A 6,500-nucleotide genomic window follows, 5' to 3' on the forward strand; every position below is an offset into this window, starting at 1 on the left:
CATGATTCAGCTAGTCCAGCTCCGTCCTGACTCCCATGATTGAGCTAGTCCAGCTCTGTCCTGACTCCCATGATTCAGCTAGTCCAGCATCCTGACTCCCATGATACAGCTAGTCCAGCATCCTGACTCCCGTGATTCAGCTAGTCCAGCTCTGTCCTGACTCCCATGATTCAGCTAGTCCAGGTCCGTCCTGACTCCCATGATTCAGCTAGTCCAGCATCCTGACTCCCATTATTCAGCTAGTCCAGCTCTGACCTGACTCCCATGATTCAGCTAGTCCAGCATCCTGACTCCCATGATTCAGCTAGTCCAGCTCTGTCCTGACTCCCATGATTCAGCTAGTCCAGCTCTTTCCTGACTCACACGATTCAGCTAGTCCAGCATCCTGACTCCCATTATTCAGCTAGTCCAGCTCTGTCCTGACTCCCATGATTCAGCTAGTCCAATATCCTGACTCCCATGATTCAGCTAGTCCAGCTCCATCCTGACTCCCATGATTCAGCTAGTCCAGCTCTGTCTTGACTCCCATGATTCAGCTAGTCCAGCTCTGTCCTGACTCCCATGATTCAGCTAATCCAGCATCCTGACTCCCATGATTCAGCCTGTCCAGCATCCTGACTCCCATGATTCAGCTAGTCCAGCTCTGTCCTGACTCCCATGATTCAGCTAGTCCAGCTTCCTGACTCCCATGATTCAGCTATTCCAGCATCCTGACTCCCTTGATTCAGCTAGTCCAGCATCCTGACTCCCATGATTCAGCTAGTCCAGCTCCGTCCTGACTCCCATGATTCAACTAGTCCAGCATCCTGACTCCCATGATTCAGCTAGTCCAGTTCTGTCCTGACTCCCATGATTCAGCTAGTCCAGCATCCTGACTCCCATGATTCAGCTAGTCCAGCATCCTGACTCCCATGATTCAGCTAGTCCAGCTCTGTCCTGACTCCCATGATTCAGCTAGTCCAGCTCTCTCCTGACTCCCATGATTCAGCTAGTCCAGCATCCTGACTCCCATGATTCAGCTAGTCCAGCATCCTGACTCCCATGATTCAGCTAGTCCAGCATCCTGACTCCCATGATTCAGCTAGTCCAGCATCCTGACTCCCATGATTCAACTAGTCCAGCATCCTGACTCCCATGATTCAGCTAGTCCAGTTCTGTCCTTACTCCCATGATTCAGCTAGTCCAGCATCCTGACTCCCATGATTCAGCTAGTCCAGCATCCTGACTCCCATGATTCAGCTAGTCCAGCTCTGTCCTGACTCCCATGATTCAGCTAGTCCAGCTCTGTCCTGACTCCCATGATTCAGCTAGTCCAGCATCCTGACTCCCATGATTCAGCTAGTCCAGCATCCTGACTCCCATGATTCAGCTAGTCCAGCTCTGTCCTGACTCCCATGAGTCAGTCGCCCAATCAGATTACTGTTTGTTGTTCAAAACCAAGACCGACAGGCCAAGAAGCTCTATGGCCACTTCTCTCTTCGAGGATTGTCTTCCGTTTTACAGCCCTCTAACAAATTCTACTATTATGTGTGTTTTTTGGCGTTATTTGTAATTTATTCTGTCAACAGCTTATACCACCAAAGCCATAAGACTCCTGAACAGCTAATCATGGCTACCCGGACAATTTGCACTAACCCCCACCCCGTCCCCCTTTTTACTCTGCTGCTACTCTGTTAATTATTTATGCATAGTCACTTTAACTCTACCCACATGTACATATTACCTCAATTACCTCGACTAGCCGGTGCTCTCCGCACATTGACTCTGCACTGGTACCCCCCTGTATATAGCCTCCCTACTGTTATTTTATTTTACTGCTGCTCTTTAGTTATTTGCTTTTATTTTTATTGCTTAACACTTTTGATTTGTTTGTTTTACTTTGCATTGTTGGTTAAGGACTTGTAAGTAAGCATTTCACTGTAATGTCTACACCTGTTGTATTCGGCGCATGTGGCAAATATAATTTGATTTGATTTTAAATTGCCCACACCTGCACACTTGATCAAGGCTTGACAGAGCACCTGGACACGCTTGCTGCTGCCCCCTGGAGATTAAGTGTGGAAGTGGTAGTGGTAATGTCTAATCATGCTCCTAAGACCTAACCTACCTAATCTATTCCATAACAGCGGTGCAGTGGTCTAAGGCACTGCATCGCAGTGCTAGCTGTGCCACTAGAGATCCTGGTTCGAATCCAGGCTCTGTCGTAGCTGGCCGCGACCGGGAGACCCATGGGGCGGCGCACAATTGGTCCAGGGTAGAGCAGGGAATGGCCGGCAGGGATGTAGCTCAGTTGGTAGAGCATGGTGTTTGCAACCCATGGGGGGCCAGTATAAAAAAATAATGTATGCACTCGCTCAGGATGAAAGCATCTGCTAAGTGACTAAGATGTAAATTGACCTGTCATCAGCATTAACATCCTGAATGTGTTTTTAATAAAGCTAGATATACTTCCTGTTTCCCCTTATACAGCCTATATACAGTGGGGAGAACAAGTATTTGATACGCTGCTGATTTTGCAGGTTTTCCTACTTACAAAGCATGTAGAGGTCTGTCATTTTTATCATAGGTACACTTCAACTGTGAGAGACATAATCTAAAACAAAAATACAGAAAATCACATTGTATGATTTTTAAGTAATTTGCATTTTATTGCATGACATAAGTATTTGATCACCTACCAACCAGTAAGAATTCCGGCTCTCACAGACCTGTTAGTTTTTCTTTAAGAAGCCCTTCTGTTCTCCACTCAGTACCTGTATTAACTGCACCTGTTTGAACTCGTTACCTGTATAAAAGACACCTGTCCACACACTCAGTCAAACAGACTCCAACCTCTCCACAATGGCCAAGACCAGAGAGCTGTGTAAGGACATCAATGATAAAATTGTAGACCTGCACAAGGCTGGGATGGGCTACAGGACAATAGGCAAGCAGCTTGGTGAGAAGGCAACAACTGTTAGAATTAAATGGAAGAAGTTCAAGATGACGGTCAATCACCCTCGGTCTGGGGCTCCATGCAAGATCTCACCTTGTGGGGCATCAATGATCATGAGGAAGGTGAGGGATCAGCCCAGAACTACACGGCAGGACCTGGTCAATGACCTGAAGAGAGCTGGGACCACAGTCTCAAAGAAAACCATTAGTAACACACTACACCGTCATGGATTAAAATCCTGCAGCGCACGCAAGGTCTCCCTGCTCAAGCCAGCGCATGTCCAGGCCCATCTGAAGTTTGCCAATGACCATCTGGATGATCCAGAGGAGGAATGGGAGAAGGTCATGTGGTCTGATGAGACAAAAATAGAGCTTTTTGGTCTAAACTCCACTCGCCGTGTTTGGAGGAAGAAGAAGGATGAGTACAACCCCCAAGAACACCATCCCAACCGTGAAGCATGGAGGTGGAAACATCATTCTTTGGGGATGCTTTTCTGCAAAGGGGACAGGACGACTGCACCGTATTGAGGGGAGGGTGGATGGGGCCATGTATCGCGAGATCTTGGCCAACAACCTCCTTCCCTCAGTAAGAGCATTGAAGATGGGTCGTGGCTGGGTCTTCCAGCATGACAACGACCCGAAACTCACAGCCAGGGCAACTAAGGAGTGGCTCCGTAAGAAGCATCTCAAGGTCCTGGAGTGGCCTAGCCAGTCTCCAGACCTGAACCCAATAGAAAATCTTTGGAGGGAGCTGAAAGTCCGTATTGCCCAGCGACAGCCCCGAAACCTGAAGGATCTGGAGAAGGTCTGTATGGAGGAGTGGGCCAAAATCCCTGCTGCAGTGTGTGCAAACCTGGTCAAGACCTACAGGAAACGTATGATATCTGTAATTGCAAACAAAGGTTTCTGTACCAAATATTAAGTTCTGCTTCTCTGATGTATCAAATACTTATGTCATGCAATAAAATGCAAATTAATTACTTAAAAATCATACAATGTGATTTTCTGGATTTTTGTTTTAGATTCCGTCTCTCACAGTTGAAGTGTACCTATGATAAAAATTACAGACCTCTACATGCTTTGTAAGTAGGAAAACCTGCAAAATCGGCAGTGTATCAAATACTTGTTTTCCCCACTGTAGCTGATCCCACTTCACTGCGATGGAGAAAGCCTTTCCTTAATATAAATGACCTTGGGGTTCTTGTAATGGGGACAGGACACCAGGGTTGCATCCCAAATGGCACCCTATTCTATATATATATATATCCCTGGTCAAAAGTAGTGCACTAAATAGGGAATAGGGTGCCACCCTGGTCTAAAGTAGGGCACTATATAGGGAATAGGGTGCCACCCTGGTCTAAAGTAGGGCACTATATAGGGAATAGGGTGCCATTTGGGACACGGATATTGCTTCCTGCTCAGCAGGCCCAGGGAGAGAACACTCTGTTTCAGGACAGGAGCTGAACTGAATGTTTTGTTTGCACGCAGTGCCAACATTTACCCTGCAAACCATAGCAGTGGTACATACTGCTCTGCAATGCTCTGTGGTTTAGTTAATCTGCCAAATGGCTGCTGTGACCAATGGTGTTTAAACAAAAAAACCCTGCATGGCCACTTTACCACAGGGTGATGGATATATACACTGTTTACAATTCAGTAGAATACAATATCACTGTATTAACCCTCAAGGGGATACTGTAAGTAGATCTGGGTAAGAGCCTCTGCTAAATTACTCAAATGTAAAAATGTAAAAGTCAGGGGAAATCCACATTAGCAAGAGGATGTGTGGATGTTATACAGTTAGAATCTGAAGCAGACAGTACCTGCAGGGAGAGAGAGAGTTAGAGGAGGACGGGAGGAGAGACTGACTGAGTGTTCAGTGAGAAAGAGCAGACTAAGCACTTTTCTCTTCACTTGAAAGAGCATACGAGGGCTGACTGGGAGCAGAGTGGAGCGGAGAGGGCTCTGCCTGTGACTCCTTGAAAATTCCTATTCCCGAGTTCGGTAACTCTGCAACATCCCATTGCTTTTAAATAGTGTGCAGAAGTTTGAAACGTACTGTAGGAGACTGTCCTTCACTGTCTGCTGATTTACCCTGGATATGTGATCAAAGGGAGGCAAAGTTCATTCTCATCGACAGTATTTCTTCTGATACAGAGATGAGACAGGTAGTTATTTCTTCAACATAGAGGTCAGTCCTGTCGTACAGAGATGAGACAGGTAGTTATTTCTTCAACATAGAGGTCAGTCCTGTCGTACAGAGATGAGACAGGTAGTTATTTCTTCAACATAGAGGTCAGTCCTGTCGTACAGAGATGAGGCAGGTAGTTCCTTAAAGACAGGTATAGTTCATATCCCCCAGATATTTATTGTATTTTATTAGACATTTTGCAGGATGAAGTCTCTTGAGATGCACCATCTCATTTTCAAGAGTGTCCAAATGAAACAAACTAAAACAATACTTAGAGGTCATTCACCTGTAGAGACGAGGGTGATACCAGGGTGAATATGACTGTGGAGACGAGGGTGATACCAGGGTGAATATGACTGTAGAGACGAGGGTGATACCAGGGTGAATATGACTGTGGAGACGAGGGTGATACCAGGGTGAATATGACTGTAGAGACGAGGGTGATACCAGGGGTGAATATGACTGTGGAGACGAGGGTGATACCAGGGTGAATATGACTGTGGAGACGAGGGGTGATACCAGGGGTGAATATGACTGTAGAGACGAGGGTGATACCAGGGTGAATATGACTGTGGAGACGAGGGTGATACCAGGGTGAATATGACTGTGGAGACGAGGGTGATACCAGGGTGAATATGACTGTAGAGACGAGGGTGATACCAGGGTGAATATGACTGTGGAGACGAGGGTGATACCAGGGTGAATATGACTGTGGAGACGAGGGTGATACCAGGGTGAATATGACTGTGGAGACGAGGGTGATACCAGGAGTGAATATGACTGTAGAGACGAGGGTGATACCAGGGTGAATATGACTGTGGAGACGAGGGTGATACCAGGGGTGAATATGACTGTGGAGACGAGGGTGATACCAGGGTGAATATGACTGTGGAGACGAGGGTGATACCAGGGTGAATATGACTGTAGAGACGAGGGTGATACCAGGGTGAATATGACTGTGGAGACGAGGGTGATACCAGGGTGAATATGACTGTAGAGACGAGGGTGATACCAGGGTGAATATGACTGTGGAGACGAGGGTGATACCAGGGTGAATATGACTGTAGAGACGAGGGTGATACCAGGGTGAATATGACTGTGGAGACGAGGGTGATACCAGGGTGAATATGACTGTAGAGACGAGGGTGATACCAGGGTGAATATGACTGTAGAGACGAGGGTGATACCAGGGTGAATATGACTGTGGAGACGAGGGTGATACCAGGGTGAATATGACTGTAGAGACGAGGGTGATACCAGGGTGAATATGACTGTAGAGACGAGGGTGATACCAGGGTGAATATGACTGTAGAGACGAGGGTGATACCAGGGGTGAATATGACTGTGGAGACGAGGGTGATACCAGGGTGAATAT

The sequence above is a fragment of the Coregonus clupeaformis genome, chromosome 20 (assembly GCF_020615455.1).
Source record: "Coregonus clupeaformis isolate EN_2021a chromosome 20, ASM2061545v1, whole genome shotgun sequence".
In the NCBI taxonomy this organism is placed as follows: Eukaryota; Metazoa; Chordata; class Actinopteri; order Salmoniformes; family Salmonidae; genus Coregonus; species Coregonus clupeaformis.